The 23,211-nt window shown below is 41.2% G+C and overlaps 1 pseudogene; it reads left to right on the top strand.

Moving 5' to 3' along the window:
- The window catches only part of LOC111752067 (tigger transposable element-derived protein 1-like), a 557,455-nt pseudogene that overhangs the window by 82,401 nt on the left and 451,843 nt on the right, over nt 1–23,211 (top strand).

Below are 23,211 nucleotides of genomic sequence, written 5' to 3'. Positions count from 1 at the left end.
AACATAAGGAAAAGGATTTTTTTTTTTTTGTGGTAAAATACACATAACAAAACATTTGCCATTTCAACTTTTTTTTTTTTTGTATAAAAATTAAGTTACACTAATTGTGTTCATTTTGTTGTGAAGAATTTTGTTATTATTGATTTCCTTTTGTATATCCATTCCTAAAATTTAGCGATAGTTGTTAGTCAAGTACGTTCTGACCATTCCAACTCCTTTGGCATGATTGACAAATATGGGCCCAGTTACAATCCTCTATGTTTCCTGTTAATTAAAAACAAGGAAATCTCATAAAGTACCATGATAAAGACATCGATTTGGAAGTATATACTCTGAAGTACGTTTTAAAAGTAGGATAATTTTACTGCCATTCCCTCATCCTTTCTTCTCATTTTTGAGAAATTAGCATTTCTTTATTTTTAATGACTCACCCAGAAATATTTACCCTTCCCTTTTTTTAAATTTTAGGTACAGACATACCTTGCTTAATTGTGCTTCGCTTTATTGCACTTTGCAGATACTGCATTTTTTACACATTGAAGCTTTGTGGCAACCTTGTGTCGAGCAAGTCCATCAGTGCCATTTTTCCTACAGCATGTGCTTACTTTGTGTCTCTGTGTCACATTTTGGTAATTCTTGCAATATTTCAAACCTTTTCATTATTATTATGATGATCAGTGATCTTTGATGTTACTATTATAATTGTTTTGGGGCACCATAAACCATGCCCACATAAGACAGTAAACTTAATTGATAAATGTTGTATGTGTTCTGACTGCTCCATAAACCAGCCATTCCCCCATCTCTCTCCCTCTCCTTGGGCCTCCCTATTCTCTGAGGCATGACAATATTGAAATTAGGTCAATTAACAACCCTACAGTGGCCTTTAAATGTTCAAGAGAAAGAAAGAGTTGCACATCTCTCACTTTAAATTAAAAACTAGAGATGATTAAGCTTAGTAAGGAAGGCATGTCAAAAGCTGAGATAGCCCTAAAGCTAGGCCTCTTGTGCCAAACAGTTAGCCAAGTTGTGCATGCAAAGGAAAAGTTCTTGAAGGAAATTAAAAATGCTACTCTAGTGAAGGAAATCCTGGTGGCGTAGTGGTTAAGTGCTACAGCTGCTAACCAAAGGGTCAGCAGTTTGAATCCGCCAGGTGCTCCTTGGAAACTCTATGGGGCAGTTCTACCCTGTCCTATAGGGTCGCTATGAGTCGGAATCTACTCAATGGCACTGGGTTACTCTAGTGAACAGTGATAAGAAAGCGAAGCAGCCTTCTTGCCGATATGAAGAAAGTTTTAGTGGTCTGGATAGAAGATCAAGCCAGCCATGTTTCCTTAAGCCAAATCCTAATCTGGAGCAAGGTCCTAACTCTCTTCAATTGTGTGAAGGCTGAGAGAGGTGAGGAAGCTGCAGAAGAAAACTTTGAAGCTAGCAGAGGTTGGTTCCTGAGGTTTAAGGAAAGAAGCTGTCTCTATAACATAAAAGTGCAAGGTGAAGCAGCGAGTGCTGATGTAGAAGCGGCAGCAAGTTATCCAGAAGATCTAGCTGAGATAATTGATGAAGGTGGCTACACTAAACAACAGATTTTCAACATAGATGAAACACCTTACGTTGGAAGAAGATGCCATCCCAGACTTTCATAGCTAGAGAGGAGAAGTCAATGCCTGGCTTCAAAGCTTCAAAGGACAGGCTGACTCTCTTGTTAGGGGCTAATGCAGCTGGTGACTCTAAGTTGAAGCCAATACTTGTTTACTCTTCTGAAAACCCTATAGCCCTTAAAAATTATGATAAAGCTACTCTGTCTTTGCTCTGTAAATGGAATAACAAAGCCTGGATGACAGCACATCTGTTTGCAACATGGTTTACTGAATATTTTAAGCCGACCGTTGAGACCTACTGTTCAGAAAAAGATTCCTTTTAAAATATTACTACTCACTGACAATGCACCTGGTCACTCAAGAGCTCTGATGGAGATGCACAAGGAAATTAATATTGTTTTCATGCCTGCTAACACACATCCATTCTGTAGCCCATGAATCAAGGAGTAATTTCAACCTTAAATCTTGTTTAAGAAATACATTTCATAAGGCTATAGCTGCTGTGGATAGTGATTCCTTTGATGGATCTGGGCAAAGTAAATTGAAAACCATCTGGAAAGGATTTACCATTCTAGATGCCGTTTAGAACATTCGTGATTCATGGGACGGGTCAAAATATCAACATTAACAGGAGTTTGGAAGAAGTCGATGCCAATCCTTATGGATCCTTTGAGAGGTTCAAGACTTCAGTGGAGGAAGTAACTATAGGTGTGATGGACATAGCAAGAGAACTAGAATTAGCAACAGAGACTGAAGATGTGACTGAATTGCTGCAATCTCATGCTGTTGGAAAAATGACACTGATGGACTTACTCAATGCAAGTTTGTCACAAACCACAATAAAACTTGCAGTGGGTGAGGAGTTGTTTCTTATGGATGAGGAAAGAAATTGGTTTCTTGAGATGGAATCTACTCCTGGTGAAGATGCTGTGAACACTGTTGAAATGTCAACAAAGGATTTAGAATATTACATAAATTTAGTTGATAAAGCAGCAGCAGGGTTTGAGAGGATTGACTTCAATTTTTTTTTTAATGATTTTTTTTATTGAACCTTAGATGAAGGTTTACAGAATGCACTAGTTTCTCATCAAACAGTCAGTACATACATTGTTGTATGACATTGGTTAACAATGCCACGACACGTCAACCCTCTCTCTTCTCAACCCTGGGTTCCTTATTACCAGCTTTCCTGTTTCCTCCTACTTTCCAGTCCCCGCCGCAGGGCTGGTGCGCCCCTTTAGTCTTGTTTTGTTCCATGGGCCTGTTCAGTCTCAGGAGTGGCCTTATTACTGAGCTGAAAGGGTATATGGGGTCCATACTCTGAGGGTTTCTCCAGTCTGTGAGGCCAGCAAGTCTGGTCTTTCTTTTTGGGTTAGAATTTTGTTCTACATCTTTCTCCAGCTCTGTCCCGGACCCTCTATTGTGATCCCTGTCAGAGCAGTCAGTGGTGGTAGCTGGGCACTATCTTGTTGTACTGGACTCAGTCTGGTGGAGACCATGGTAGATGTGGTCCATTAGTCCTTTAGACTAATCTTTCCTTTGTGTCTTTAGTTTTCCTTATTCTTCCTTGCTCCCGAAAGAGTGAGACTAGTGAGGTATCCTAGATGGCCACTTACAGGCTTTTAAGACCCCAGATGCTACTCTCCAAAGTACAATGTGATTGGCTCTAATTTTGAAAGAAGTTCTACTCTGGGTAGAATGCTATAAAAAATCATTGCATGCTATAGAGAAATCTTTCAGGAAAGGAAGAGTCAGTTGATGTGGCAAACTTCATTGTTGTCTTATTTTAAGAAATTGCCACAGCCACCCCAGCCTTCAGCAACCACCACCACCCTGATCAGTTAGCAGCCATCAACATCAAGGCAAGACCCTCCACTGGAGGGTCAGATGATGGTTAGCATTTTTTAGCAATAAAGTATTTTTTAGTTAAGGTAAGTACATTGTTTTTTTAGACATAATGCTATTGCACACATAATACACGGCAGTATGGTGTAAATGAGTTTTATATGCACTGGGAAACAAAAAAATTCATGCGACTTGCTTTATTGGAACTGAACCTGCATATCTCCGAGGTGTGACTGCATAAGGACCTTAGGCAGCAGTTCTAGTGCAATCTCACCTCCCTCAGTCCCCCAAGCTGTCTCAGCAGTCACTCCCTTCACTCCCTTCAGGGAACTTGGCAAGTGATTGAAGTGCCTGAACATTTCAGTGGAGACTGGAAGAAGCTTTGTAGATGCACCTCTATCCTATACCCTAAGGTTGCTGACTGCTAGAAGTACAGACCCTAAAGAACCCAAACCAAACCCATTACCGCAGAGTTGATTCTGACTCATGGAATGTAGAGTAAAACTGCTCAATAGGGTTTTCAAGGCTGTGATCTTTCAGAAGCAGATTGCCAGGCTTTTCCTCTGAGGTGCCACTGGGTGGGTTTTGAACTGCCAGCTTTTCAGTTAGAAATTGAGCACTTAACCATTTATGACACCCAGGGGTGCCTCAGGCCCTAAAGGTGGGAGCAAAATCTTTGTTGGAGATTTTGGCCCCTGGTGTGTCCCCGTGAGGTATCTGACAGTGCTAAATTAAAGGATAGGTTACAATAAGTGCATGTTGGGAGTCTGCCAAGATTAAGGTATTTATGTTTTAAAAAATATAATTCCAACAGGGGTTGGATTATACAGCTAGGGACTGTGCAAAGACAATTATGATAGGTATTCTCTCGGAACAAGAAATAGAAAATGTTTTACATGTTTTCTAACCACACATAATAGGTTTTACACAACTGGAGTGCTGGCATGAGAATGGAATCTGGCAAAGTGCAATTTCTTTCTCCCCCAGAGTAATTGACACAGCCTTATCTTTGCAAAAAAAGATCCTGATAACTTTATTGTATCATCAAGCTTTCTGTGTAAATGCTTACTTTTCTAACAGTTCCTGAATACTGGTTCTTCATTATAATGTTGTTACAATGTGAAATTGAATATTTCCTTTCTCATCTCTTACTTCTGAGACTTAGTAGAAAGTTCCAGAATGATGAATCCAGTAGAGTAGTGAGAAGCTATTTACATATACAACAGAATACGCTTTCCTTTTAATGCATTATATTCTCTCGTTATCCTTATTTTCTCATTAATCCTCACAACTTTTTGTAGCAGATAAAATCCTCATGTTATATATGATGAGATGGGGTAGGGAGGTGGTGCCTCTGGGTTACATAATTTGTAAAAGGCCACACAACTAGTAAATTGTAGGACAGGATTAGACGCCAGGGCTCTGAATCCAGTGTTCTTTCTCTTTCCCCTACAGCCAGTGGCATAGAGGCTGCAAGGCTGGATTTGACTCACAGCTGAGGCTCCACCTGAGGTGGTGCCTCCTTTTCATTCAGCACCCCGCCCTTCCCCTGAGACTTCATCTTTGCCTACAGTCGTGAACTTATAAACAGGGTTTGCAGTTACCTCCTTTGCCTCCCAGCTCAATGAGGGTGAAGGCGGGATTCTCCTGCAATCCTCTGAATTTCTTTTCTGAGGAAGCTCCTAGGAGGCTTTTGTTTAGGTGTGGTTCTTTCAACATTTTACCAAAGCTGAAATGAAATGCATCTCCTGCAAGATGCTGAGGTGGCGCCAAGTTACCTGTAAGAACTTGCTCTCTCTGGGGCAACGTGCCTTCCTGTTACCTGTTCTTTGCTTTCCTTGATTTTAAACGCTCATCGTACACCTAGGAGGGAGAGGTTTTCCATTGCTCCTTTCTTCCTGGCCCAGCTTGCCAAAGCCCCCCTGCACCTTGTAAATCACTCTGGTCTTTCTTCCTTACAGAGAAGATCCCAGAGTGTGTTTCTGATCAAGGTTTCTGTCTGACTGGCTCAGCTGTGCAACGATACCTGCCTTAGCCCTGCTGGCACTGGCTCGCTCAAGTTTCATTTTATTTTCTCTCCCACTGGAGAAGGACACCATCCCTGCCTGTGTTCCTCAGGGAGTGTTTGCTCAGCGGCAGGACTTCTCCAGCAGAATTGCTCCCCTGGGGTTGTTTTTCAAGGCATTTATCAAAGAAGAAAACATTGTGAGCATTTGCTACTTCCCTCGTGGCTTTTGAACCTTTTATGTGTGTTAGGGTTAAAAAGCCTTAGTTTTACCAGATCAAACCACTCAAGCCTGTGGACCTCAAGGGCCTCCATTCGTTTCCTCCACCCACCTTTTCAACAACTTTATTGAGATATGATTTGCATACCATAAAATTCACTCATTTTAAGTGCACAATTCAATGATTTCAGAGTTGTGCAACTGTCAACACAACTCAGTTTCAGAACATTTCCATCACCCCCAAAAGATCCTTTGTGCCCAATTGCAGTTAATCCTTGTCCCACCCCCAGCCCCCTATACCTTTTAAGGACATTTTATATAAATGGAGTCATATAGTATATAGCCTCTTGTGTTTTTGATATCCTGTAATGCTTTTGAGATTGATCCATGCCATAGCATGTATCAGTAGTTTGTTCCTTTTTATTGATGAATGGTATTCCATTATATGAACATACCACATTTTGTTTATCCATCCACCAGTTGATGGACATTTGCGCCATTTTTACTTTTTGGCTATCATGAATAATGCTGCTATGAGTGTTCGCATACAAGTCTTTATGTGGGTATATGTTTTCAGTTCTCTTGAGAGGACAGTTAGGAGGGTAACTGCTGGGTCGTATGCTAGCTTATGTTTAACTTAGTAAGAAACTGTCCATTTGTTTTCCAAGAGGCTACACCATTTTACATTGCCACCAGTGATGTATGAGGGTTCCTGCTTCTCCACACCCTTGCCTATTAAAGATTGGCATAGAGCAGACATTCTGGAAGCCCCCTCTGCTTGCCTCTTTCCCAGGCATTCACTTCACTGGGCTGCAGATTCATTCATCCAGACAGGTTTGTTGAGCATCTATTGCACCTATGATATTTTTGCTTCCTAAATGCAAGTCTTCTGGCACAGTGGTTAAAGCACTTGGCTGCTAACCGAAAGGTTGACAGTTCAAACCCACCAGCTGCCCCCCAGAAGAAAGATGTGACAACCTCCTTCCATAAAGATGTGATAATCTCCTTCCCTGCTCTGCCCTACGGGGTGATTATGAGTCAGAAATGACTCGATGGTAGTGGGTTTGGTTTTGGTTTTTGGTAAATGCAAGTCTAAAATGGGTATAGAAAATATAGCTTCATAGCATTGCTAATCTTGCTGCCCTAACTAGTTGTTGTCAGTTGCCATCGAGTTGGGTCCAACTCATGGTGACCTTACGTATAACAGAATAAAACGTTGCCTGGTCTCGTGCCATCTTCTTGGTCATTGGTATGTTTGAATCCATTGTTGTGGCTATTGTGTTAATCCGTCTCATTGAGGGTTTTCCCTGACCCTCTACTTTACCAAACATGATGTCCGTTATTACGGATTGGTCTCTCCTATAAAAAAGAGAACAATATCCCATTTTCCCAAAATGTATATAGTGAACTTAGCAATATACCACATAGCTAGGAAGGGAGATATTCATGTTAAAATGTCAATGGACATTCTGAGTGTATAGAAATCATTAAGTGTTACTTCCATAATTTAGATTTTGCTAAGCCATGGAAAGAAGATCAAAAAGGGCTCAGGTGAACAGATTCCCATTAGACCAGCTAGGAACCGATTGCTGTTGCTGTATGGTACAGGGTCCTAAAGAAAAAAAGAGAGAGAGAAAGAGAGAGACTGACCATAATAGGAAGAGAGAAAGATCAGAGCAAAAAGCGTGCAGTTTGCAATTTGGCCTTTGTGATAAAACAGACCTGAGTTTATATCAGGATCCCATTACTAGCTGTGTGACTTTGGACAAGGTAAGCGTCTTTGAAACTCTGTTTGCTCCTCAGTACACTGGGATGATTTTATCAATCTTGTGGGTACTAAGAGTGGTAGAACCAGTATGTAGGGTGCCTAGCACAGGGTCTGGCACACACAGAACACGGAATATCGATTGTTGGTATTACAAGAAGAACTGGGGAGGAGAGCAGTGAGAGCAGGTTGTGGGGCAAAGTGAATGCCTGAGAGTGTAGACTAGTGGTTCTCAAACGTTAGTCTGTCTTAGGCTGCCAGAAAGGAGCCCTGGTGGTGCAATGGTTAGGCACTTGACAACTAACTGAAAGGTTGATGGTTTGAACCAACCCAGGAGCTCCACGGGAAAAAAGACCTGGCGATCTGCTCCAGTAAAGATGACAGCCTAGAAGACTATGGGGGAATTCTACTCTGTCACATGGGGCCACTATGAGTTGGAACTGACTAGACAACACCTAATAACAACAGGCTGCCAGGAGGGCATGGGATACACCTTTGGAATTTACGATTTAGTAGGTCAGGGGTGGGGTGTGAGAATTTGTGTTTTTAACAAGTTCTCAGGTGATGATGCTGTGGCTGGTCTAGGTGCCACACTTTTGAGAGCCAGAAGTTTAGAAGGTGGGAAATGCTGGGGAACCAGGCCCATGTCACAGGGAAGAGAGCATGCCTGCTTGATGCCTTCTGCATTTCAGATTCTGTATTAAAAAAAATGAAGACATGGTCCCTGTCCTCAACATGTCAGTCTAAAACAGTGATTCTTGGGGAAAAGGAGACTGGGAAGGGGGCCACATGATGCCCATATTAGACTCTGCACAGAAACTTTTTCAAACTCTACCTGTCCTCAGTGGGAGACGCTAACATGGCCTTTTAGCATGGTTCTCCACACTCTCCATGGCTTTCTTTGCTTTGCTTATTACTGTACCCTCAGCACTGAGTAAGTGCTCAATACATATTTATTGAATAAATAACTAAAGGTTGAAGAATTACCATGGTAGTGAACCACTGCTGCTGATTGGAAGAGATCATATTTCTCTGGTTGGGGCTCCATAAAGATTGAGAACTGCCAATTCAAAGGATTTTTTAGAGCCTTACTGAGAGGCTGAGGCACCAATCCAATAAGGAGGTGCCAATGATATCCTATAGTTATGACCAGAAATTAAAGACATAGACTTTAGTCTTAAATGGAAAAAGCAAATAAAAAACAAACAAATAAATAAATAAGGAATGAAAGTACTGACATAGCGTCTAGGAGGAATTGTTCAGTTCTTTTATTCTGTTGGTGGTGTGATTAATTTTTTTTTTTTTACTTGACTATACAACCTGAAACAACTACATATGGTTCATAACCCCAAATTTCCCTGTGGTTCTAAAGTTAAACTATGGCACATGAGGTGTACTGCCCCAAGTGGGTCAGAGAAAGTATAAAGTAAAGTGACATCCTCAGATGTGGATTCCTGGAGGCAGAACTAGACAGAACAGCAACTAAACAGCAACCTTTAGTTGCTGCTTTTGAGTAGCAATCTGGAATGGGCTAGTCCAGCAAGTCAGACTGAGAATTGGGAGCTCCAAGTTAGGTTTCTGGCATTGAATGCCTTTGCCTAGGCCAATTGCTCATCCTTTCTGAGCCTTAGATTATTCCATTGGGGGAGGGAGAATAATAGTTCCTTAAAGAGGAGTGGTATGAATTGAAGAATTATGCTCTAAAAGTTCTTAGGAGATTTTCAGACGAAAGGTGCTACAAGAGCATTGGTTAACTTTCAGTTACCAGTCGAGATAGATAAACATGTTATGTTCCCTTTTCCATTTATCTCAGTGGGCGATAGCTGCAATCAGTGATGTGGAGGTGAGCATGGTTGACATGGCGGTGAGCATGTTTGACACTGAAGTGGGCATGGATGACATGGAGGTGACCATGATTGACATGGAGGTGAGCATGGCTGACATGGAGGTGGGCATGGTTGACATGGAGGTGGGCATGGTTGACATGGAGGTGGGCATGGTTAACATCGAGGTAGGCATAGTTGACATGGAAGGCAGATCAAAGAGAAAAACAATCAGATGAATGAACTCATTGGTCTTGATACATATTTCTGTGCTTGGTACATGTTCAAATTCTGGCCTGAGAACTGTTTACCCTTACATGAGTGCTACCAGGATGCACTTCCCCACCTCAATTACTCTGTGTGCACTTAACCACCTTCCAAGCCCACAGTAGACTGCTTGATCTCTGAACATGGCCTTGTTGATTCATTAAGTACCTCATGGATCTGTTCTTCAGAAGCATGTCTCTCAGTGGACACTTGGCTACCACAGAATCTTTATATATTCTCCCTAGTAAGACTGGCAGTATGAGGCTCCTGGTCCATGTTGCTGGTTAGAGAAACCTCTGCCTTCAGTTTTTTTTTTTCTTTTTTAATATTCTATTGTGTTTTTTGTGAAAGTTTACACAGCAAATTACATCCCCGTTTAACAATTTCTATACACATATAAAATGCCAAGAAATTTGGAAGATGGATACCTGGCCAACCAGCTGGAAGGGATCCATATTTGTGTCCATTCCAAAGAAAGGTGATCCAACAGAATGTGGAAATTATCCAACAATATCATTAATATCACATACAAGTAAAATTTTGCTAAAGATGATTCAAAAATGGTTGCAGCAGTACATCAGCAGGGAACTGCCAGAAATTCAAGCTGGATTCAGAAGAGGATGTGGAACAAGGGACATCATTGCTGATGTGAGATGGAAATTGCCTGAAAGCAGAGAATACCGGGACCAAGTTTACCTGTGTTATACTGACTATGCAAAGACATTCGACTGTGTGAACCATAACAAATTATGGATAACATTGTGAAGAATGGGAATTCCAGAACACTTAATTATGCTCATGCAGAACCTGTACATAGACCAAGAGAAAGTTGTTCGAAAAGAGTAAGGGAATACTGCATGGTTTAAAATCAGGAAAGTTGTGTGCCAGAGTTGTATCTTTTCACAATACTTATTCAATCTGTATGCTGAGCAAATAATCGAGAAGTTGGACTGTATGATGAACAACACGGCCTCAAGACTGGAGGAAGACTCATTAACAACCTCTGTTATGCAGATGATACAACCTTGCTTGCTGAAAGTGAAGAGAACTTGAAGCACTTACTGATGACAATCAGAGACCACAACCTTCAGTATGGATGACACTTTAACATAAAGAAAACAAAAATCCTCACAACTGGAGCAATAAGCAACATCATGATAAATGGAGAAATGATTGATTTCATTTTACTTGGATCCACAATCAATGCCCGTAGGAGCAGCAGTTAAGAAATCAAACGACGTATTGCATGGGACAAATCTGTGGCAAAAGACCTCTTTAAAGTGTTAAAAAGCAAAGATGTCACCTTGAGGACTAAGGTATACCTGACTCAAGCCATGGTATTTTCAAAAGCCTCATAGCATGCAAAAGAAGACCGATGAAGAATTGATGCATTTGAATTATGGTGTTGTTGAAGAAAAATAAATATACTATGGACTGCCAGAAGAACGAACAAATCTGTCATGGAAGAAGTACAGCCAGAATGCTTCTTGGAAGCGATGGTGGCTAGACCTTGTCCCATGTACTTTGGACATGTTATCTGGAGGGAGCAGTCCCTGGAGAAGGATATCATACTTGGTAAAGTAGAAGGTCAATGAAAAAGAGGAAGACCCTTAACAACAGTGGCTCCAACAATGAGCTCAAACATAGCAACAATTGTGGGGATGGAGCAGGACTGGACAGTGTTTCGTTCTGTTGTACATAGGTTCGCTGTGAGTCAGAACCAACTTGATGGCACCTAACAACAACAACAATATGTATTGTTCAGTGACATTGGGACATTTTCCACATTGTGTCAACGTTCTCATTATTTTCATTCTGGCTGTTCTGTTTCCATTAATCTAGTTTCTCTGCCCCTTCCTCTGACCTTCTTATCTTTGCTTTAATGTAAATGTTGACCATTTGGTCTCATATAGATGATTTTTTTTTTTTTAAAGGAGCACAGTACTCACACGTGATATTGTTTATTTTATAAGCCAATCTGTTATTTAGCTGAAAGGTGACCTCTGGGAGTGGTTTCAGTGGAAAGTTTGAAGGATATCACTGGGTGATAGTCTCAGGGGTTCATCTAATTTCTGCCGATCAAGCAAATCTGGCCTTTTTTTTTTTTTTTAAAGAATTTGAGTTTTGGTCTACAATTTTCTCCTCTTCTGTCTGGGACCAATCTATTTTGCCTCTGGTTAGAATGGCTGGTAGTTGTAGTCAGGCAGCATCTAGTTCTTCTGGTCTCAGGATAGATGAGACCATGGGTCATGTAGATAGTCTTGTAGACTAGTTTCTCCTTTGAGTCTTTGGTTTCCTTCTTTCTCTTTTGCTCCAGATGAGTAGAGATCAATAATCGTATCTTAGATGGCCGCTTATAAGCTTTTAAGACCCCAGACACTGCTTACCAAAGTAGGTTGTAGAACATCAACTTTATGGCCTATGTTGTGCCAATTGACTGAGTTGTCTCACAAGACTATAGTCCTAAGGTTTCAAACCCAGTAAACCAGTCCTGCCAGGTATTTGGTAATGTCTGGGAAGTATCCACGACTTTGCCCCCTATGTGCTTTATTGTATATATGAATATATGTGCAGCACACACAAACATGTATATGCATATGCCCACAGATACAGCTATACATGCATACGTATATACACACATATTCCTTCCTATACACATTTAGGGAGCCCTGGTGGTGCAATGGTTAAGAGCTCAGGCTGCTAACTCAAAGGTCAGCAGTTTGAATCCACCAGTCACTCCTTGGAAGCCTCTTGGGGGAGTTCTACTCTTTGCATTCTGGCCTATTAGAAATTTCCTCATCTTTTCAGTGTTGGATGGTGAGATAAGTCAAATAACTTCGAATCCTTCATTTCCTTATTTATGAAATGGGGACAATAGTTGACTTGTTTATCTCATGGGGTTCTTATATTTATAATATGTGTTGTATGTTAAAAGTACATTATGACTTTTAAAGCGCTGTACAAGTATCTGTTGTGATTTTTTTTTCTCTAGTATCTTTTTTTTATCCTTCTTTAGGTCTTCATTACCAGCAGCCTGGACTAGAGCACTAGCTTCCTGTTTTCTCCAACTCCAAACACACTCTGTACTTGCAATCCATCCTACACAGTATTGCGTAATCTATTGAAATAATATTTTCACTAGAGCAGCTCTGATCATGTCACTCCTATGCCCCCAAACCTTCACTGGCACTCCGTTACCTATTAAAATACTAGTTCCTTTCACTGGTATTCAAGACTCTGCATGGTATAGCACTGTGTTAGATAGACTTCTAAGATAGCCTCCAACAATCCTGGCATTGTATTATTCCTTATGTGTGGGCTAGACCTAGTGACTTGACTCTCATTACTAGAATATGGCTGAAGTGATAGAATATCACTTCCACGATTAGATTACAAAAGACTATAACTTCTGTCTTGCTAGTAGACTTTCTTTCTGCCTTTGATGGAGCCAGCTCTATGTTAGTGTGGCCCACATGGCAAGAGACTGAGGGTGGCCCCTGGCCAACCACTAGCAGGAACTGGGGCCTTGAATTCAACAGCCCATGAGGAACTGAATCCTGCCAACAACGTGTGAGTGCCAACAACCACTGCATGCTGTTGGGAGCTGATCCTGCACCAGTTGAACCTTGAGATGAATGCAGGTCAGAAGATACCTTGATTCCAGCTTTGTGCAATTGCAGGGGGATGGCAGACCCTGGCACTGCTAACGAAGACCCAGCTTAGCCTGGATTCCTGACCCACAGAAACTGTGAAATAATACATATGTGTTGTTATAAACCACTGAGTTTTACGGTAATCTCTTATTTAGCAGTAGATAACTAATATACCCCCAAGACTTGCCAAGGTTCCACACTCCTTCTGAGCTAAATTCCACACTATTTGCAGACCAAGGAGCTCTGGTGGTGCAGTGGTTAAGCACTCAGTTGCTAACTGAAAGGCCGGTGGTTTCAACCCACTATCCACTCCGTAGGAGAAAGATGCAGCAATCTGCTTCTGTAAAGATTACAGCCTTGGAAACTCTATGGGGCAGTTCTACTCTGACCTATAGTGTCGCTATGAGTCAGAATCCACTCGACAGCACCTAACAATGACATTTTCAGACCAAACTGTTTGCTCTCTTGCCTCTGTGATTTTTCTTGTGTTCTCTGCTTTGTGTGAAATACCTTCTTCTGTCTTCTTCATTTGGAAAATTCTTGCTTGTCTTTTTGCCCTGAGCACTTGGAGACTTGCATATAGTAATACTTCAATAGATATTTGTAAAATTGAATAAATTAAATTATTGAAAATGATTTCTGAATGAATAACAATTATTTGGAAGAACCCACTTAGAGACAAAGTGCTTAAAGCTACTCCAACTTTTATTTTTAATTTAATTCAATAGGTATTTACATATGATCTACCTGGGCCAAGTCCTGTGGACACAAAGGCAGGGGCCAGGATGTTTGGTTTGGATTGTGGACTGTTCCCTTCATACACATTCATCTTTCACCTAATTAATTTCTGTTTATTCTTTAGAGCTCATCTGTTAAATGCCACCCCTTCAAGGCAGCCTTCCCTGACCCTCAAAATAGATCAAAACTATTTGTTATATCTTGTAGCACTCTCTTTAAAAAAAAAAATTATAGCAATATACATACATACAACAAAGCATACACTATTTCATCAACTTCTACAGGTACACTTCAGTGACACTGATCACATTCTTCAAGTTGTGCAACCATTCTTGACATCCTTTTCCAAATTATCCTACCACCATTTACATTTATTCAATTCATTCTAAGCAAAAACTCCCACTTTTCCCCTCCTTCCTGCACCTGGTAACCACTAATTACTTATGGTTTCTAAGTAATTGCTTATTTCGTGTAAGTGATATCATATAGTGTTTGTCCTTTTGTGTCTAACTTATCTCGCTCAGCATAATGTTCTCTAAGTTCATCCATGTTGTGGCATTTGTAGTTCTCTTTTGAAACAAGTCCTGTCATTGTAATTAAATAATTAACTGTGCAAATGTCTGTTTAATGTCCGTCTGGACTGTGAGCTCAGGAGGACAGGGACCCTCCCTGTCCTTGTTCACTGTGAAATTCTTATGCCTGATCCAATGCCATATTTCTAAGAAAAAAGGAAAAAATAAAAACAGTTGCCGTGGTATTGATTCCAACTTATGGTGCCCCATGTGTGTCAGAGTAGAACTCTGCTCCATAAAGTTTTCAATGGCTGATTTTTTTAAAAATAATTTTTATTGTGCTTTAAGTGAAAGTTTACAAATCAAGTCAGTCTCTTACATAAAAACTTATATACACCTTGCTACATATTCCCAATTACTCTCCCCCTAATGAGACAGCCCACTCCCTCCCTCCACTCTCTCTTTTCATGCCCATTTCGCCAGCTTCTAGCCCCCTCTACCCTCTTATCTCCCCTCCAGGCAGGAGATGCCAACATAGCCTCAAGTGTCCACCTGATCCAAACAGCTCACTCCTCACCAGCATCCCTCTCCAACCCATTGTCCAGTCCAATCCATGTCTGAAGAGCTGGCTTCGGGAATGGTTCCTGTGCTGGGCCAACAGAAGGTCTGGGGGCCATGACCACTGGGGTCCTTCCAGTCTCAGTCAGACCATTAAGTCTGGTCTTTTTATGAGAATTTGGGGTCTGCGTCCCACTGGTCTCCTGCTCCCTCAGGGGTTCTCTGTTGTGTTCCCTGTCAGGGCAGTCATCGGTTGTAGCTGGGCACCATCTAGTTCTTCTGGTCAATGGCTGATTTTTTTAAAAGTAGATCACTAGGCCTTTCTTCCAAGGTACCTCTGGGTGAACTCGAGATTAACAGTTGAGCACGTTAACTGTACCACCTTGGGACTCTTACCTCTAATACTAAAACCAAAACCAAATCTATTGCCGTTGAGTTGATTCTGACTCATAGCAACCCTATAGGACAGAGCAGAACTGCCCCATAGGGTTTCCAAGGCTGTAATCTTTACGGGAACAGACTGTCACATCTTTCTTCCGCAGAGCAACTGTCGGGTTCGAACTTTTTGGTTAGAGGCCTAGCTTTTAATCACTGTGCCACCGGGGCTCCTTTGTCTCTAATAAGAGCCAATAAATGTCTGCTGAATGAGTGTAGACTCTGTTTCTAGTAGTCCCTGGACCCATAAGATCACATTCTACTGGGGCAGCTGCAAGGGCAGTCCAGCGTGGTAGGGGCCATAAGGTGGGTCTTAGTACTGGGTGCAATGGAAGTACAGCAGAGGGGAGATGGGAAAGAAGCCACTGATGAAATGATAATTAAGCTGGAGTTTGAAGGATCAATAGCAGTTTGCAAGGTGTAAGAGTGGTGAACCTGGTGAGAGGTCGGGCTTTTCCGTGTGAAAACAGGCAAGAAGGGTCATGGTGGATTAGAACAGAGCTTCTCAATAGAGTAGTCTGTTGTGGTACCCTGGTGTACCTTAAGTAGGCTCAGGTTTGCCAATTTATTGATCTATTTAGCCTTTGGACTGCCAGGCAGGGCCCGAGGCAACTGGAACTCTCAGGCCATTTGTTTTCAGCCACAGCTTTGTCTATTTACCCCAATGTACCTTCAATTACCACCACCCATCTGTCATTTTTGTTGTACTGTGGTTGCTTGTGTGTTGCTATGATGCTGGAAGCTATGACACAGGTATTTCAAATACCAGCACAGTCACTCATGGTGGAGAGGTTTCAGGGGAGCTTGCAGACTAGGACAGACTAGGAAGAAAGGCCTGGCAATCTACTTCTGAAAAGTGGTCAACAAAATCTATGTATTACAACAGAATATTGTCCGATATAGGCATCAGGAAAGATCAATCGCTAGAGAAGGATATCATGTTTAGTAAAGTGAGGGCCAGTAAAAACTAGGGAATTCCTCAGTGAGATGGATTGACACAACGGCCACGACAATGGACTCAAACATACCAATGATTACAGAAATGGTGCAGACCAGGGAACGTTTTATTCTGTTATACATAGGTTGCCATGAGTTGGAGCCAACTGTACAGCAACCAGCCAACAAAAACAACACCCTCAAATATTATCATTTTCTGTGTATGCCTTGACATGAAAAAGTTTGAGAAGCAGTGTGGCAGCTTTATATGAAACAGGGCAGGTATGATGTGACTTGGCAGAGGTGAGTGCAAAAAGATGGGCTGTGACTAGATTGTAAAGGGTCTTCTATGCTCTGCACAGTAGTTTGGATTTTGCCTGATGGGAGTGGGGAGCCATTAGTACTTTACAATCTCTTTTTTCCCTCTGCAATCCTGTTAAGATCATTCATAAACCAAACCAAACCCGATGCCTTCAAGTCGATTTCGACTCATAGCGACCCTGCAGGACAGGGTAGAACTGCCCTGTAGAGTTCACAAGGAGCACCTGGAGAATTCCAGCTGCCAATCCTTTGGTTAGCAGCTGTAGTGCTTAACCACTATACCACCAGGGTTTCTAAGATCATTAATAGACTTGGTTTAAATTTCTATAGGTTTCAAATTAATAAATCCAAATTAATAACTTTTGTAAGTTCTACTTTAAATTATTATGAGAGGCACAACACAAAACATCCCGTGCTGTGACAGTTTTTACTCTTACCTTGTAACGCATGGTGCATTGGATCCACTGCATCACAAGTAATTTACTACAACAGTAAAAAGCACTGATGTTTTCAAATTACTAATTAGAAAAATTAAATCATATTTATAGTTTTTCCTATTTGACATCACTTTCACTCGCATTCTAACATTCTTTCTTGGGTTATAATATAGTGGTGGAGTTTTGCACATAACCTATGGTTAGAATATCTCAGAATCTGAACATGTCCATGGGAGTGCCATGCTTGTGAACTGGAATCTATCAGGCAGGACAACATGTTTGAGAACCATTGCTGTAATATAACCTTGTCTTATTGGTTATCTACTTTTATCCTAAGACTTTTTGCTTCTCTTTTATCCTTGGGAAGCTGACCCTTTAAGACTAAGCCTAGTCAGTTGGGGGTGATTTTGTCTCCCAAGGGACATTTGGCAATGTTTGGAGACATTTTTGGTTGTCACAACTGGGGCAGGAGGGTGCTACAGGCATTTGGTTGGTGGAAGTGAGGGATGCTGCTAAATAAACATCCTACAATGCACAGAACCATCCCCTAAAATGAAAAATTATCTGCCTCAAAATGTTAATAATGCTCTGGGTTTTGTGTGCCTCCTCAGCATCTAGGGTTGTTGTTAGGTGCTGTCGAGTCGGTTCTGACTCAGAGGGACCCTACGGAGGGACAGAGGAGAGCTGCCCCATAGGGTTTTCAAGGAGTGGCTGGTGGATTCGAACTGCCGACCTTTTAGCAGCCACAGGTTTTAACCACTGTGCCACCAGGGCTCCCAGCATCTAGGGTGGTAGTGATAAAATGCTTGATTTGAGTCAGACTCTTGTCCATCCTGCTCTTGGAAATGTTTAATCATTGTCTTTCAAGAGGCTTTGGTATTCCCAATATCTTTGCTACTCTGGTCAGTGTGAAAAGTTGAGTTTGAATTTCGAATCAAGTCAGTATTCCCAAAGCCACTCAAAGATGGGTAAGAGTTCCAGTATACCATCTTGTTCAACTATTTGTAAAGAGACATACGTAATAACTTTCTTATACTCAATGACTGTGGTTTCTATAACCAGTGAAGCTCTGGTTGTTATTAGGTGCCATTGCCGTTGAGTTATTTCTGAGTGATAGTGGTCCTATATACAACAGAATGAAACACTGCCTGGTCCTGTGCCATTCTCACAATTGTTGCTATGTTTGAGCCCATTATTGCAGCCACTGTGTTAATCCATCTCGTTGAGGATCTTCCTCTTTTTCACTGACCCTGGAGAGGGACATCAGGCTTGGTAAAGTAGAGAGTCTGCGAAGCCTCCAGGGTACCTGGTAAATACAGTTTTCAGAAATGACAAGTGTCTTGGAGACTGACATTAAAATAAAAATATGAATTATAGAGTAATTTGGGATGAAACTTTCTTTTCCTAATCAACTTATATTCTATTTTAAAAAGTCACTAAACCAAACCAAACGAAACCCATTGCTGTCGAGTCGATTCTGACTCATAGTGACCCTATAGGGCAGAGCAGAACTGTCCCATAGTGTTTCCAAGGAGCACTGGTGGATTTGAACTGCTGACCTTTTGGTTAGCAGCTGTAGCACTTAACCGCTATGCCACACTGAATAATAATTATTCTTTATGTAGTATTAATAATTTTCAAACATTCGTTTAGATTGTTGGACCCAGGAAAGCCAAGTCCTTTTGGCCAAGACAACCCCGGATAAGCCTCAGGTTTGAAATTTGGTTTGGTCTGGAAAACAGGGTTCAGGCTGCGTTGCCTGGCTCCTTAGTTTGGTCCTGAGCATCCATGGGTGAATATTTTTTGTCCTTCCCTCTTTTGGATTGAAGTTCGTTTTCATATGTTTCTGGCTTAAATGAATCTCTTAATGCTTTTTATTTATAATCATAATATACTGCTCAGATGGGGTACTATCTCTTCCTCCTTTTAATGGGATTCCCTTATCTTTTATCTCAAGGGACTTGTAAATTAATTTTTAGCCTACGGTGCCTTGAATTCTAGCTAATGATTGCTGGAAACATTTTGTGTCTATCCATTGCCTTCTTTGTGAGGCACTTTTTTTTTTTTTTTTAAGGCACTTGACAGCATTTTGTTCTTTGGAGGCTGATTAGTGAAAGTCTGTGAGGTCATTTGTCATATGTCTTTAAGACCTCAGAAAAGAGACCAGTATTGCTAATTGGGCTTAATTGGAAAGAAAGGAGGAAGATACTGAATTTTCAGGATAGAGACATTATTAGAAAATGCTGCAATTTTCATCGATAATAATAAAAACAAACCAACCAGTTGCCATTGATTCTGACTTATGGTGACCCCATATATTTCAGGGTAGAACTGAACTTTATAGCGTTTTTAATGGCTGTGATCTTTTGGAAGTAGATCACTGGACCTTTCTTTTGAGGTGCCTCTGGTTTGAAGTGCCAGCCATTCGGTTAGTAGCTGGGTGCTTAACCATTTGCGCCACCCAGGAATTTCCTGATAATCATAAAATCCCTTTATTACAAATCTGAAGTATCCTTGGGAATAGGGAATGCTTTCTCATTTCCCCTTGTATCAGACCGTTATTGCCATAATGATGCATAACAACAAAACGACCCCCACAAAATCTCAGTGGCATGTAACAATAAGAATTTATTTCTTATTCATGCATCTGAAAGTCAGTTTGGTTAGGGCTTGACTAATCTGAGCTGGGCTTGGCCCCAGGTTGCAGGTTTTTGTCCGGTCTGCTGCATACGTACAAATGTGGAGCATCTCTTGTACCACTGGCATGCTTGTACCTAAGACCTGCTCTTCTCATAGTGATGGGAAAAGTACAAGCTGCAAATACCATTGGCCAAAACAAGTGATGTGGCTAAGCTCAAAATCAGTGGGTGTCCTGGTTAATATTTTTATGGAACAAATTGTCCCAAAATTTAGTGGCTTAAAAACAATGTTGTTTTTAGGTGCGATCAAGTCAATTCCAACTCATAGTGACCCTATATACAACAGAATGAAACACTGCCTGGTCCTGCACCATCCTTAGAATCATTGCTATATTTGAGCCCATTGTTGCAGCCACTGTGTCAGTCCATCTCACTGAGGGTCTTCCTCTTTTTCACTGACCCCTTACCAAGCATGATGTCCTTTTCCAGAGACTAGTCCTTCCTGATAACATGTCCAAAGTATGTAAGATGAAGTCTGGCCATTCTCAATTCTAAAGAGTGTTCTGGCTGTACTTCTTCCAAGGCAGATTTATTCGTCCTTCTGGCAGTCCGTGGTATGTATGTTCAATATTCTTCGCCAACACTATAATTCAAAAGCATCAATTCTTCGTTGTCGGTCTTCTTTATTCTGTTGTTGTTGTTAGGTGCTGTTGGGTCGATTCTGATTCATAGTGACCCTGTATGCAACAGAACGAAACACAGCCCGGTCCTGTGTCATCCTCACAATCATTGCTTTGCTTGAGCCCATTGTTGCAGCCACTGTGTCAATCCATCTCGTTAAGGGTCTTCCTCTTTTTCACTGACCCTCTGCCAAGCATGATGTCCTTCTCCAGGGACTGATCCCTCCTGACAACATGTCCAAAGTATGCAAGATGTAGTCTCACCATCCTTGCTTCTGAGGAGCATTTTGGTTGTACTTCCAAGACAGATTTGTTTTTTGGGGAGTCCGTGGTATACTCAATATTCTTTGCCAACACCACAATCGAAAGGCATCAATTCTTCTTCTGTCTTCTTTATTCATTGTCCAGCTTTTGCATGCATATGAGGTGATTGAAAACACCATGGCTTGGGTCAGGCACACCTTAGTCTTCAAGGTGACATCTTTGCTTTTCAACACTTTAAAGAGGTCTCTTGCAGCAGATTTGCCCAATGCAATGCATCTTTTGAATTTTCGACTGCTGCTTCCATGAGTGTTGATTGCGGATCCAAATAAAATGAAATCCTTGATGACTTCAATCTTTTCTCCACTTATCATGATGTTTATTGGTCCAGTTGTGAGGATTTTTGTTTTCTTTATGTTGAGGTGTAATCTATACTGAAGGCTGTGGTCTTTAATCTTCATCAGTAAGTGCTTCAAGTACTCTTCACTTTCAGAAGTAAGGTTGCGTCACCTGCATAACGCAGGTTGTTAATATGTCTTCCTCCAATCTTGATGCCCCATTCTTCTTCGTAGAGTCCAGCTTCTCAGATTATTTGCTCAGAATACAGATTGGTAGGCTAATCTTTTGGCACTATGTCAGACAGTGTTCTGCTGCTATTCATAAGGTTTTCACTGGCTAATTCTTTTCAGAAGTAGGCCACTGGGTCCTTCTTCCTAGTGTGTCTTAGTTTGGAAGCTCACCTGAAGCCTGTCTGCTATGGGTGACCCCGCTGGCATTTGAAAACCGGTGGCGTAGCTTCCAGCATCACAACAACACGCAAGATGCCAAAGTACTACAAACTGACAGACACGTGGGGGTTCACATGCATATGAGGCGTTTGAAAATACCATGGCTTGGGTCAGGCGCACCTTAGTCCTCAAGGTAACATCTTGGCTTTTTAACGCTTTTAAGAGGTCTTTTGCAACAGATTTGACCAATGTAATACATCATTTGATTTCTTGACTGCTGCTTCCATGAGTGTTGATTGTAGATCCAAGCAAAATGAAATCCTTGACAACTTCAATCTTTTCTGCATTATCATTATGTTGCTTATTGGTCCAGTTGTTAGGATTTTTATTTTCTTTATGTTAAGGTATAATCCATACCGAAGGCTGTAGTCTTTAATCTTCATCAGTAAATGCTTCAAGTCCTCTTCACTTTCAGCAGGCAAAGTTGTGTCATCTGCATGTCTCAGTTTGTTAATGAGTCTTCCTCTAATTGTGATGCTACATACTCCTTCATATAGACCAGCTTCTTGGGTTATTTGCTCAGCATACAGATTGAATAAGTATGGTGAAAGGATACAGCTTTGATGCACACTTTCTTGATTTTAAACTGTGCAGTATCCCTTGTTCTTTTAGAACAACTTTCTCTTGCCTATGTACAGGTTCCGCATGAACACAATTAAGTGTTCTATGTCCTCTTCTGAATCTGGCTTGAATTTCTGGCAGTTCCTTGTTGATGTACTGCTGCAACCTTTTTTTTTTAATTATCTTCAGCATAATATTACTTACATGTAATATTAGTGATTTTGTTCTATAATTTCTGCATTCTGTTGGATCATCTTTCTTTGGAGTAGGCAGCACATATATGGATTTGTTCCAGTCAGTTGGCTAGGTAGCTATCTTGCAAATTTCTTGGCATAGATGAGTGGCACTTCCAGCCTTGCATCTGTTTGTTGAAACACCTCAATTGGTATTCTGTCAATTTCTGGAGCCTTGTTTTTCTCTGTGATGCTGGAAGATAAATACTACCTGTATTTCAAATACCACCAGGGTCTCTCAGAGCTTCCAGACTAAGACAGACTTGGAAGAAGGACCTATCGATCTACTTCTGAAAAAATTGACCGATGATAACCTTATGGACAGCAGTAGAGCATTAAAAACAATAACAATCCTTATATTGTCTCTCATGGTTTCTGTAGGTCAGGAGTTCAGGAAGGGCTCAGATAGGTGGTTCGGGTTCACAGTCTCTCATGCAGTTGCATCAGATGATTACTAAAGCTGGAATAGCAGGGGCTTGACCAGTCTTCTCTTTCTTCATGTAATCTCAGTCTTCTCCCCGTGGTTTCTTTGTGTGGGCTAATTTGAACTTCCACATAGCTTACTGACTGTAGGGTTGTCAGACTGTTTACAAGGCAGTTCAGGAGTCCAGCATAATTATTCCAAGAAAACCAAGTGGAAGAGCTACGTTGTCTTTTGTTAGTCTGTTTTTAATTTATTTTGTTGGTGAGAATGTACACAGCAGAACATACACAATTTCAACAATTTCAGCATGTACAATTCAGTGATATTGATTACATTTTCACGTTGTGCAACTCTTCTCACCCTCCTTTTCTGAGTTGTTCCTTCCCCATTAATATAACCTCGCTGCTCCCTAAGTTTCCCGTTTAATCCTTCAAGTTGCTGTTGTCAGTTTGATCCTATATAGGTAGATCTTAAAAGAGCACAATGCTCAAGGCTGACATTTTTTGCTAGTT

The sequence above is a fragment of the Loxodonta africana genome, chromosome 3, assembly GCF_030014295.1.
Source record: "Loxodonta africana isolate mLoxAfr1 chromosome 3, mLoxAfr1.hap2, whole genome shotgun sequence".
Lineage (NCBI taxonomy): Eukaryota > Metazoa > Chordata > Mammalia > Proboscidea > Elephantidae > Loxodonta > Loxodonta africana.
This window is presented reverse-complemented; position numbering and strand designations above follow the sequence as displayed.